This window comes from Triticum aestivum, chromosome 4D (genome assembly GCF_018294505.1).
Source record: "Triticum aestivum cultivar Chinese Spring chromosome 4D, IWGSC CS RefSeq v2.1, whole genome shotgun sequence".
Taxonomy (NCBI): domain Eukaryota; kingdom Viridiplantae; phylum Streptophyta; class Magnoliopsida; order Poales; family Poaceae; genus Triticum; species Triticum aestivum.
This window is the reverse complement of record NC_057805.1, coordinates 9367641-9380467: the sequence shown is the minus strand read 5'-3', so window position 1 is coordinate 9380467 and position 12827 is coordinate 9367641. Positions and strand designations below refer to the sequence as shown.

At 45.0% G+C, this 12827-nt stretch overlaps 1 pseudogene; it reads right to left on the bottom strand.

Annotated features, from left to right (window-relative positions):
* Window positions 1-2347: 2347 nt before the first annotated feature.
* LOC123095676 (ankyrin repeat and protein kinase domain-containing protein 1-like) lies at window positions 2348-12550 on the bottom strand (annotated as a pseudogene).
* Between the last annotated feature and the right edge of the window lie 277 nt (window positions 12551-12827).

The window sequence follows — 12827 nt, the reverse complement described above, 5'->3', positions numbered from 1 at the left end:
CAAGTGAGTGTTACTGTCTTGTGCATATTCGGTTTCCCTTATTAGTCCAGGTTATGGTAATGTAATTGATGACTTATGCATGCATGCGCAGCTTCCACTATATTCTCCTAGAGATTAAGCTTGAGCAGGGAGTAGTAACCGTCTTAGACTCGAGACGAAAAGATCCCCAGGACTATGCGGACATGACTCAAATGCTCGAGAAGTAAGTTAAATCGATCATTATCCACCATATCAGCAACTTTGTTCATTTCCTGATATCAAGTAATTGTTTTCTTTGTCTGGCAGGGTTTGGAGAAAATTCACCACAAAAGCTCCGGGACTGCCGAAGAAGCTGCAATTTAGACACCCGAAAGTAAGTACTGTAGTAGCATGTTCCGCACATCTCCTAGTGATTCAAGCGCTAGTTTCATCAATACCATTTAGCATGCTTGCATATTAGTTAGATTGACCTCTATTTCTTGTAAAGTGGTTGTGGCAGGAACAAGGGAATGATTTCTGTGGATACTACGTTTGCGAGTCTATCCGCCACACGACCTGTGAGCGGGGCTACTCTGACGAACAATATGAAGTGCGTAAGCAATAATATTCACAATTTTATTTCATTACCATCATTTGTGTCGAGTTTCATTTATTCATATATATATGTATTGACCCCCTTCTTCAAATTAGATGTTTCGGATGCGGGATGAACTCCTAGCAGAAGATCGTATGCGAGCAATTCAAGAGGAATTGGCGGCATTCTTCCTTAACCACGTGATCGCTGAAAACGGAGAATACTATGTGGACCCTGTGTTCTTACAATTTAATTAGGAGATTATATTGTAAGAGATAATTATTGTATATATGTAGCCGGAAGTGTCAGATAGATATACGAGAACTTGTTGTTCGACCAATCTCTCGGAGAAGGAGAGGTGGTCGATATCACTTCTTTCTGTATGCATATGTTCATGACGATCTTCTGTTTCCTTCATTTGCTTACTAGCTAGCGTGTCTAGTCCTCTCCATACGTATATAGTACGTAGCGTCGACCAAGCACGGAGATAAGAGAGGACACTTCTCTCTATTAATTAGCTAGCTAACACAATATATGAAACACCTAAATTAACCCCCCAAAACCCCCCACCCCCTCCCCTTTCAAAAAAAAACAAAAACCCCAGCCCCTGAAATGCTGACGCGTGGATGCCTATTGGTCCCGGTTGGTGACACCAACAGGGACCAATAGGCCACCAACCGGGACCAAAGGCCCCCCTGCCTGGGCTGGCAGCAGCGGCCACGTGGAGGACCTTTTGTTCCGGTTCGTGTAAGAACCGGGACTAAAGGGTTAGGGCTTTAGTAACGACCCTTTAGTCCCGGTTCGAAAACCGGGACAAAAGGCCCTTACCAACCGGGGTAAAAGCCCCTTTTTCTACTAGTGCAAATAGCTGCACACAACCAAACATGCCCGAAATTCCAAGTTAAATGTTGAAATTTGCTTTCAATTAGAGCATCTCCAACAGATACCAAAAAAACAGCCGCCATGCCCGACAAACTGACATTTGAGGGACTTCAAAAACAGCTTATCTCTATTGTCTCGGAAAGAAAGATGCCCTATCTCTATACAGTGGCAAAAAAAAAATTACAACTACCCTAAAATTCTGCTACAAGTGTTGCAAACTTGCAGCACCTCTAGGAGCTGCCCTAAAGCCAAAAATGTCGTGGCGAAAACCCAACCACCATGGTGAAACTTCCTTGTTGCCGACCATCACCACCCCACGCCGAGGTTGGTTCTCACCGCCACAACTTCGTCGACCGCCCCTGGCCCCACCGCTCAAGACATTCAACACGCCCCCCCCCCCCCACACACACACACGACCACCACTGAATCCCATGAAGTCACCACCCAATTCCGACCGTTCCCCACTCCATTGCCGCCCTCCGACATCCATTGGCAGCCATCGCGACCCCCGCGTTACCATTAGCAAAGCCACTTCTCCTTGAAAGCTCTTGGCGCTCGGTCGGCGTGGCGCTGCCAAATTTGACCGCACCCCCCGATTCCCCTCCAACCTCTACCCCGCCCTCGCTGCATTTCCTCTACCTCTACGGACCAAAATCGAGCTCGACACTTGCAATTGTCATATCTGCCTCCCTGCCTCTCCACCATAGGATCTCATGTTTCAATTGCTTTCAAATTTTAGGTCATCAACTTATTTGAGATCATCCGTCCAGCCAATACCCTGTCAAACAAGTAATACCCACCCAACCGCTCATCGAAATCATTTCTTTTTCTTCCCAACCATGCAGAAAAGGCGAGCCAAAGATGGCTCCAATACGGCTAAGGCCCTGTTTGGGTTATCGTTTCCATTTCAAATACCCCTGTAAAACTTAGACCTCCACCAGTCGTTTTCATTTCTGGCAGGAAATAGCTCTTGGCCAGTAAGTTACACTTGTATTTAATTACATCGATGCCAAGCGCGGCCTAACTGGGAAAAAAGTTCAAAATGGCGCGCATCAGGAGCGTTCTAGACGGATTTGGATGAATTAAGTGCCAAAACTGATTAAAGCGCTCGCACACGCAAGCACCCATGGCCATGTAGCAACAACGCAACGTTTCACGGTTTCTCAGACAAAAACGAGATCACCAGACGTAAAACAAGCCGGAAGGGAACCAGTGAGCACAGCCGAAACCAGCCCGCCCATGCAGGCCCTAATCAGATTCAGATGAGCTGCCGCTGGACACAGCGTCAAGTTCCTCCTTCATTGCCGCAACGGCACCCCTGAAAATGTCAGACGTAGCACCGGTTATTATGGAGCCACCGTGGTGTTTTCAATTCAAGCTACGCAAGTTCAATATATTCCAAACTTCTTTTAAGAATATACTATTCCCTCCGTTCCTAAATATAAGACCTTTTAGACATTCCACTATGAACTACATAAGGATGTATATGGACATATTTTAGAGTGTAGATTTACTCATTTTGCTCCTTATGTAGTCTATAGTGGAATCTCTAAAAGGTATTATATTTAGGGACGGAAGGAATACCAAGGATTTCAGCTCAAATGTAATGATGCAACCAAATATACACCATGGGAATGCACATGATGACACTAACGACACGCTACGACAGTGCACCCGCTATGATAATAAATCATGCTTCACTTGATTATCAATTCTGCCAGAATAATGATATGCATAACATAACGACAAAGTTACGTATGGAGTCAAAGTTAAAACGAGTTATTATATTTAAAGGACCCTTGGAATTAGAAGACGTGTTGAAGAAAAAGAAAGGCGAGACGGGAAGAGTTACCAAAATGCTTCACGGATCTCCTGACTGGCAGGATCCAGCTTCATCGCAGCCATGTACGTGTCGCATGCTTCCTTGTGATCCTAGGATACAAGAACACAAAGCATATAGTTATTGTCTACATGAGGAGACGGTGTTGACATGTAAAACAGCAAGCTAAAGGCCAGCAATGCGCTGATTTTGTCTGACCTTGAGTGCCGTTAAGGCAGCTCCTTTCCGCCAGTAACCTTTTGGCCAATCAGGCTGCAGCCTTATGCAAGCATTGGCATCCACCAGAGCATCATGTGCTTCACCAATCCTTAGATGGCAAAGGCTCCTGTTTGAATAGAGCGTTGCATCTTCAGGATCCACTTTGATTGCCTGCATCAAACCAAATCATGAGCACGATCCGCCATCCCAGAATCAAAGGGCTCAAACGGATAGAGCAACAATATACCTCACTGTAGAATTTTGATGCACCGGCGTAGTCCTTCTCCTCTACTGCTTTTGCACCAAGTGATTTCAGCTCAGCCTTCTTATCTTGACCTACCTTGTCCTACACCATTAAGAGAACATGTACTTAAGCCCTCTCTTCAGAGCAACAATTTTATCACTTCAATTCATAAGCATGTTTAGTTGAAAACAATTGGAATGCCCTAAACGTGGTACTTTCATCTCCAAGCAACAGTATTGGCAAAATTGTGCAATGATAACACCTAAAAACCAGTTAATAATGACAAATGAATATGCGCAGCAAAACATACTTGACTGACTTGCAGTGAGTAATATCATGATGTTCTGTTTCATGCGACCAGTTAATAGGATTATGTTTCTATTTTGTACTTGCTTCCCTCTTAACCAGAGTTTCACTATATGTGTTCAGGACTTCCTGATTTTATTTGCCAGACTAGACTATTAACATCGTCCCAGTGATGGTTCCGCACTACTATTTCTACATATTTGTTATTGTAGCTGCTACACAGATGCTGTTGAAAAAGAATATCACACCATAGCGAACGAATGACATGCACCTTATTTCACACATCTCACGAACAGGACAAACATAAGGTTCTACAAATTGTAACATCGAAATAAATGAGCTTTGAATTGAGTTTGTACCTTGTCCTTCAAGTGCTTTGATTTTACGTGGGTAATGATTCCATCAACACTCCAGCTTGGCACACATTGAACGGGTTTGGTGTATGGAAATAGAATGTCCACGAGCTCTCTTCTTCCAGAGTCTGCAACGATTTCTATTGGTGTCGTACCGCACTGTTATGTACAAAAAAGAACAGGAGGAAGATATTTATGGAGGATGATCGCAATGTGACAACAGAAACATAGGATACATCCAGCTAAAACAACACTGTGATACACTAAAGCAGCAATAATTAAGACATTCCACGTGTTCCAACAGTTACCAACACGACATCATCACCACAAGTAATAGTATTATGACCTTTTTTCACAAGTAATATTCTATAAATGGAATATCAAATGATACAAACTGGTTAGCTGCCTCTTCATGGAAAATACCAAGAACCACATACAACAGCAGCAGCAGCAGCACAGTCTTTCAGTGCCAAACAAGTTGGGGTAGGCTAGAGTTGAAAACCATGAGATATCAACTCTATCACGTATATCAACATTCCCCGATCCTTTCTTGTGTGGCCATATATTATCCATCTCAACATGCGCATCTCTGCTACACCTAGTTGTTGGGCATGTCGCCTTTTAGTTGGCCAACACTCAGCGACATACAACATCGCAGGTCGAATCGCCATCCTATAGAACATGTCTTTTGCCTTTTGTGGCACTCTCTTAACATAGAGAATGTCAGACGCTTGGCGCCACTTCATTCATCCAGCTTTGATTCAATGGCTCACATCTTCATCGATATCATCATCCTTCTACAGTGTAGGCGTCTGAAACATCATCATCTGCACTCCTATCCAGGCGTAGGCGTCTGAAACAGTCTTTGTCTCCTTAATAGCCTTTTGGTTTTGGACATCATCATTCCACTACCTGGTATCTTTAGCTTCGATTCTACTACTGGTCACTCCAAACTCCCCTAAAGCTACCTTCCGAATGCAAGTCGTCATCTTCATCCACATATTGTTTGCATCGCCTCCTTCCTCCCATGGGCCCTCCGTAATAACCCTCTCCTTGAAAGCTACCTCCCCCTTGAGCTTCCACCAGTTTGTTCTATATCCTGCTGGACACGAATCCAAAAGCAAAAATCAGCCACCACAAGCTTATGTTGAGGGACAACACTCTCTCCAGGTATCACCTTACAACCTACGCAAGGATGCATGTCTTCTCTTCTCAAGAGGACGAAATCAATTTGGCTCGAGTGTTTTCCACTACTAAGTCACTAGATGGGATTCTCTCTTTCTAAAAAGTACCCACGATCATGTCGTAGGCTAAAGCAAAGCTTAAGACATCCTCTCCTTCTTGATCCCTGCTGCCATATCCAAAGCCCCCCATGCACCCCTTCAAAATCTGTGTTAGATGTACCCACGTGGCCATTGATGAGGTCTCCTCCTATGAAGAGCTTCTCACCAATAGGTACACCGTACACTCCTAACCATGTCCTTCGGGCCTTCCCATAATTCCATCTTGGTGCTCTCGCTATGGCCTACTCGCAGAGCATACCCATTGAGAACTAAGTCCCCAATGACCAGCTTGACCAGGATAATCCGGTCCCCTTGCCTTTTGACGTCTACCACCCCCTTCTTGAGGCTCTTTAATCAAGATGCCTACTCCATTTCTGTTTGTAGTCGTCCCCGTGTACCACAACTTGAAGTCGGTATCCTCTACCTCCTTCGCCTTTTGTCCCTTCCATTTGGTTTCTTGCACGAATAGGATATCAACACCTCTCCTCACCGCTGCATCCACAAACTCCCGTAATTTACCCGTCAAGGACCCTATGTTCCAGCTACCTACGCAGATCCTACTAGGCTCGGCTAGCTTCCTTACCCTTCACACTCATCGAGTCAAATGCTAAGAACCACGCAACTTAAAAAAAATACTCATTATGCCCCATGGTTCTCCCCTTTTTTAAGACAAAACTAACAACCTTTTGACCACAATGTTTGTTTTCTGGAAACATGTAATATTCTTACAAGTTACAATAACATTCCACATAAAACTTAAATAAAAGTCAACTACCCGCCACTTGTTGCAGTAAAATCAAGACAAAAGGGGTATGCGTCCAGCTCGAGTCGAACGGTTGCATTCAATAATCCTGCCCCGTTCAAGTTGAATCAACAAGCCCCCCCCCCCCCCCCCCCCCCCCCCCGCATCAATCTCGAAGAGGGAAAAAACTTTCCATAAGATTTGTAAGGTTAGACATGACTTATCCACCGTGTCACAAGCATATGACACATTGAGCCAACAAAGGTACCATATGCATCAAGAATAACAAAAAATAAGAGGAACAAAGATTCACCTGCTCATCTGGAATGTTAGGATTTGCACCAGCCTCTAGCAAGTACTTAATACAATCAGCCAAGCCATACGTAGCTGCCACCACCAAGGGAGTGTACGGATTAGCAGAATCCATGTCAGCACCAGCCTGTGGACGCATGTTATGCAAAGCAAAATGCCATGCATAAAACAGATAATGAAAAAAAGAATTAGATAACAAAACCCACTATATCTATATACTATACACACACACACACACACACACACAATCTAATGAGTTCCCGTCTAGAAATCAAGACATGAAGAAACAAGACAAACAGGATACCAGACCTTGACAAGTAGCTTGACACAGTTCAGTGAGTCAGATTCACTCACTCCATGCTTGGTAGAATTAAGAGCCATAAGTAGAGGGGTACATGAAACTTCTGACACCCTGTTTGGGTACAAATTAAAAAGAAGAAAATCAGTTTCCTAAGAAGTGACATAATTCAACAGTTACAGCAATAAGACTTCAAATACAACATAAGAACAGAAAACACAGGTTAGACGCATTTGACTATACACAGCCACATAATATGTCTGAACTCACATCCGTACATTAGCATTATTTTGGATTTGTAAAGCTATAAGTTACCAGCGAACTACCCTAAACTTGGCCACTATAGGTATTCCCATTATTCTGAACGTGAGGTGACTAGAAAATTTATGAATGAAGACATGTCAAAACAATACAGTAAAAACTTCAATACTTGTGAAAGTAGATTTGGTAAAATATCAAAGATAAGTCCAACATAACAGATGAAAACAAGCATATAAACCGTCTAGATTGCATCAAGTTGTCCAAATTGTCAATGAAAAAAGTATGGAATTTACACATTACATCTGCATGGTGGTCCAACAAAATCTTCAAAGCACCAGCATTCCCATAGTAAGAAGCAGTGTGCAGGGGCGTCCCATGAGCGCCATCTATATCCACACTGGCTCCTCTGGATAATAATAGACGCAGTACACATTCATGCCCTAGCAAAACACACGAATAGCATGGGTGTCATAAAGAACAACCATTAAAAAGACACACAATAAGGGCTGGCTAAGACAAATATGCAATAAATTCCTATAAGATGTGCACTGAGCCACTAAAGAGTTCCATAACAACCTTTTCTTCCTGTAATAAGCCAAAACATTTGAAGATACAGACATCAGTTCACCATAAAATTCATTTGAGTTCCTCTAAGTTGTTACAAAAAAATCTTTCAGAAATTGCAATGACAATCATGAGAAGATCAAAAGCAGAACCGACAACTGAACATTAATGGCACCTTAACCAGATGGGTCAATATTGTTACCCGGACACCCACGTCTTAAACTTATCAATGATATGTGTGGATCACTGGATCAAACATGGCTGTGTGCATTATGATGACGCAGAGGCCGGCTACCCCCTTTCGTTAAAAATGTGTGGATCAAACACCATTGCTTCAAAGCATGGTCTGAAAGAACCACTAGAATTAAATGCTGCCGGGATTGAAGGCTCATATTGACAACGGTAAGTAATGATTGTTAAGGAGTATTAGTATTAGGTCTAGGAGTCCTGTTAGGCTATGTTTCATTTCCTTGTACCCCAAGTCTTGTGTAATATTTATATGCCCCTTGGGCTATGCAATAGAGATAAATTGCATCATAACATGATATTAGAGCCTAGGTTTAGGTCTCCTCCGGACGCCCCAACTCGTCCTCCTCTTCCTATCGATTTTTTTTCGGTCTCCCGATCCAATCTCTCACGCCGCCGGTTTCTTCTGGCTGTCTGTCTCACCGCCGGCTGCTGCTCTGTCCTGACGCCGCGCATGCCTCCGCCTCTGGCCAACCTCCTTCAGCCCGCACGCGCTGCCCGCTTGCTCCGGCACCCCGCCCTGCAGTCCACGTCACCCCGCCCTGCAGTCCGCGTCACTCCGCCCTGCATGTCCACGCTCCTGCTGCAGGAGCGGCTGCAAGCGCTTGACAAGGCCAGGAGTGGCTGCTACTTCGTCCGCCTCCACCATCCGCAGGTCAACCCTGCCGCTCCTCCCTGCAGGTCCACGCCCCTGCTGCAGGAGCGGCTGCAAGCGCTTGACAAGGCCAGGAGTGGATGCTACTTCGTCCGCCTCCACCATCCGCAGGTTAACCCTGCTGCTCCTCCCATGACGCCGCCACCTCCCCAAGGTCACGTCGCTGCTGCTGCCACCCCAGGGCGCCGCCAGCTGCCGAATCCTGCTGCCTCTCTCTGGTCAACACCCGCCGATCCAGCCGCATGGATCAGCTCACCGCTCAATCCGCCAGCTCCGCGCCATTCCGTCCCAATTCAGGAGGCTTCCGATTCACTGGCCGTCCTTCGTCAACTGCTGCAGCGTCTAAACTGCTCTCCTACACCCGTGCATGAAGCTGCCTTTCTGGTCAATGGCCGCAACGTGTGCTTGCCCGCCCCCTGCTACGATCTGGCTGTCTCTTCTGCTCCGCTGCCATGGTTCCTGGACGCTGCGTTTTCGTATTTTGATTTGGTTCTTCTGGCTGATTGCCTGTGTTTAAAAAAAAAGACACGATTTTCTCGGGTGCCATGAGGATTCTGTAAAACAATTTCACCAACATAGCTTTAAGAAGATTGAGAGAAGAATGTTAAAGATAGGTACATAAAAGATTGTCGGGTGGTTTCTAGATTGCTGATCCTGAGGCCAGAACAGACCAGCCCAGCATAGAAAATATAGGGCAACAAATAAGTCAGTGGAACAAACTAACATGGAACAAAGAGTTACTGCACAACAGTGAAATTACCGGAAAGTATTTTCAATATTCAAAACCGGAAGGTTTGATGGTTACAGCTTCGCATTCACTTGTTCTTGTTTAGCAACAGATTAATATTCATGAAAATCACCAATGGATCAATGAGCTTATGCACAGAGAGAGAGAGAGAGAGAGAGAGAGAGAGAGAGAGAGACCATTTTTGGCAGCACAATGAAGAGGAGCAAAGCCTGTCCCATCTATCTTATTTGGATCGGCTCCATGGTTGAGAAGATATCTGGCAGCAACAAATTCTCCACACAACGCTGCACAACCCAAAGGTGGTGGACCTGCCAACAAACAAGTATTCTGTCAGGTCACCAATATATCTCGCTCTCTCATCTCAAAGGTGAAAACATTCAAGCTCTACTAATGTACAATACTATAAGGTATACATGTTTCTTTCTTACACGCATGTGCTGCCATTAGATAAATTCCTGTAAATGTGGCTGATAAACCACATTCCATGTAAATACTAAAAGATCCTCTCACCACCAGATAACCACATAAAACATGTAGTATGGTATGCGTGCATGAGCAGGCATGCCCACATGTGTGGTGTGTTCCAGTTTGCATGTTTGGAAAGGGAGGTAGATGCTCCCACGTGCTCTGAACTGCACTAAAAGATGTTATATGTGGAAGCATATTGACAAAATACCACATAAAAATGGTAAACAACTTTAAAGCCAGAATGTGATTAATTATATTAACAGAAAAACTAATCGGTGCAAGTGCCCAGATAGTTTTCCTATACAGCGGATTTCAATGTAGCGCCTCGCCTATAGGAAAGATGGTGTATGCATGTGGGGAACCTACCACTTCGTGCCGATGCCATCAGTGTTTATTGCTAAATTCAAAATTCAAAACAATTTATGTCCTAAACCACCAACCTGATTAACAACCCATCTTAATTGTTGAGTTCATCTCGGCAGAAGCTTCTAAACAAGATCCCATTTTGTCGCTACCAACTACCAGATGGTTACCAAGTAATAATGTATTTAAGCATTGCAATCTTGTGCAGTCTCAGAGAGTGAGAATTCAATTGTTGCCAGTAAGTAGGAGATGATATTAGACCATAGAAGTACCACCATGCAAGTCTTATATGAGTGGGAGAGTGATGTCCCTAATGTGGCAACCAAGCGTCTATAACCCAGTAACCAAGTGGCTATCACATGGTAACCAAGTCACTATAACCTAAAAACTACTGACAGAAAAAAAAGGTCATCAAAACATACCAACATGGGATCTAGTTTCAAAGATCTCGTCACAAGAATGCTAGTGGTGAAAACAGATCACCAATCAGGTACATGATTTGAGAGAAAAGATTTTGAAAATTCAAAATCAAGGTAATCTTCGCTGACATAATACTATGGATTGGTTTGCATGCTACATGCAAGTTAGATTACCGAGCTCGTGCCACCTTTATCGGCGGGCACCATATGGGAAGACTACCCGAGGGCCATGCATCAAACAGTTTGTCCTTCTATTTGTAACAAAGTAGAATATGTGTGATGATTAATTAATGTAATGGGAGCTACATATTTGATCATAAGAGCATCCCCAATAGCTTGTATGTATATGTGTTCGTAAATTTGTCCATGTCATCAACCAACAAGCTATCATACAATCATTCCAATAGAGTGTATATAAGAAAATGAGATAATAAATAGCTCTGCTTCCCCTTTGCACCTTGGAGCTGGATGCTAAAAATGACATAAAAAGTGAAAGGCTCTCAAAAGGACCTGCATCAGCATCATTTAGTTAAGCAGAAACACAAAAACATACATGCATTGAATTCAGCTTCCCAACGTGCCTTGAAAAAATAATATCAAGAACACCAGAGAAGTGCAAAACAGAGAAAAGAAACGGTGAAAACGTACAATTTGACAGCACAGCACCACTTGTTTCCACATGCAATTTCTGCTTTTAACATTCAGAATTAGATATGGCAATTGCATGCTAGAGCTAAAAAGAATATGTAAACAAAATAGCTAAGCCATTATCTGAGTTACATGTTGCATCAGACAGAACAGCTTACATGACAGTATGGCAATCCAAAATGCAGTAACTGATCTAGAAGAGGAAAAGCACGCACCACCACGGGAGCCACCGGCATTGACGTCAAGACGAAGCTCCTCTACCAGGTATTCGCAGACCTTCATTTGACGCGTGTATGAGGCCAATCCTAGCAGTCCAACGCCCTCTAGTATATCCATGTCAGCAAGGTTTGCTCTATCCTCCACATCCATTGCACGAACCAAATCTACATCACCCCAAAATGTGGCAGATGAGTTGTGATAAAATGCATATGAGAACTGTAAGTCTGCGACTCAGGTCCCAAAACAAAATGATTGCAGAATCTGGGTAAAATTGTCGATAAACATGGAAATTCAGCAGCCTAAAGCACCATGGTATAATCTCAAAACCAAATCTGGCCGAGAACCTCAGTTCATCACAAGGGTAGGTGCCACTACTTCCTTTTCAGGGGCAATTGGGTAGGTACCAACCACCACCATGGTGTGTCAGATGGCAAAAATAATCGTGATGATACACGTCCAGTACGCGCGAAGCAAACCAAGCGCTCCTGCAGGCAACAGGAGCCTCACGGGCAGGCGAGCGCGCCGCGGACGAGGCGGCGGGGGGCGGCGAGGCGTGCGGTGCGGTACGGGTACGGTACTCACCCTTGAGGCGGGGAACGTCGCCATCCAGGACCGCCGCGAGCAGCGCCCTCTCCGTCGGGCCGGGGCAGGCTGTAGGAAGCAGGGACCGAGTCAGCTCGCCGCCGTGGGAGACGAGGGAACGCGCGAGGCGGGGCTAGGGTTTCGCGCGGTGGCGGAGATGCGCGTACCGTCGAGCGTGGAGGCCAGGTCGAGGACGGGCTCGTCCGGGGACGACTGCGCCGCCCCCATTGTAGCGGGGCTTCCGCGGCGGGCGGCGGCCGGCGGCGGCTCCGGTGGCGGGGGCTCTCGGCGGTGGGTTCGAGGGGGAGAAGACGAGGAAGGGGAAATGGGGAGGAGAAGAAGCGGAAGCGGGAACGTGGGGAGCGAGCGAGGGAAAGTGAAATGGGCAGCCGGGCTTGTGCCACTTTTTTTTTCAATGGAAAAAGTTGAGGGAAAATGTGGGGATAGAAAATTTTCATCTGGGTGCATTTGGTTTTCGCGAAAGTCAATTATCACAAACCTTTTTTTTCGAAAATTATCACAAACTTTAATTAAAAGACAAATTTTTTGAACATCAGTACAGACGCAAGCACTCATACATACGCGCATACACTCACCCTTTTGAACGCACACACGCACACCCTGCCCCTATGAGCACCTCCGA